Source organism: Dipodomys ordii, unplaced genomic scaffold (genome assembly GCF_000151885.1).
Source record: "Dipodomys ordii isolate 6190 unplaced genomic scaffold, Dord_2.0 Scaffold32, whole genome shotgun sequence".
NCBI classification, from domain to species: Eukaryota; Metazoa; Chordata; class Mammalia; order Rodentia; family Heteromyidae; genus Dipodomys; species Dipodomys ordii.
In genome coordinates, this window is record NW_012267248.1 from 7,316,060 (window position 1) to 7,316,352 (window position 293).

The window sequence follows — 293 nt, forward strand, 5'->3', positions numbered from 1 at the left end:
ATTCTAATTTTTTTTTCCCGTTGTAGTATAGCTCCTTCTTCATTTTTGCTGCATGCAGGATTGTTTCCTTATTATTCAGATCCATCATTTTTACTATAATGTGTCTAGAAGTGTTTCTCCTGGGATCTTGCTTGTTGGGTATTCTGTACGCTTCTGTTATGTAGGTAAGATGTTCCTTTTTGAGGTGGGGAAAGTTTTCACTGATTATCTTGTTGAATAGGTGTTGCATTCCCTTGCTCTGGAATTCCTCACCTTCATCCACTCCAATTATACGAAGGTTGAATTTCTTGGCA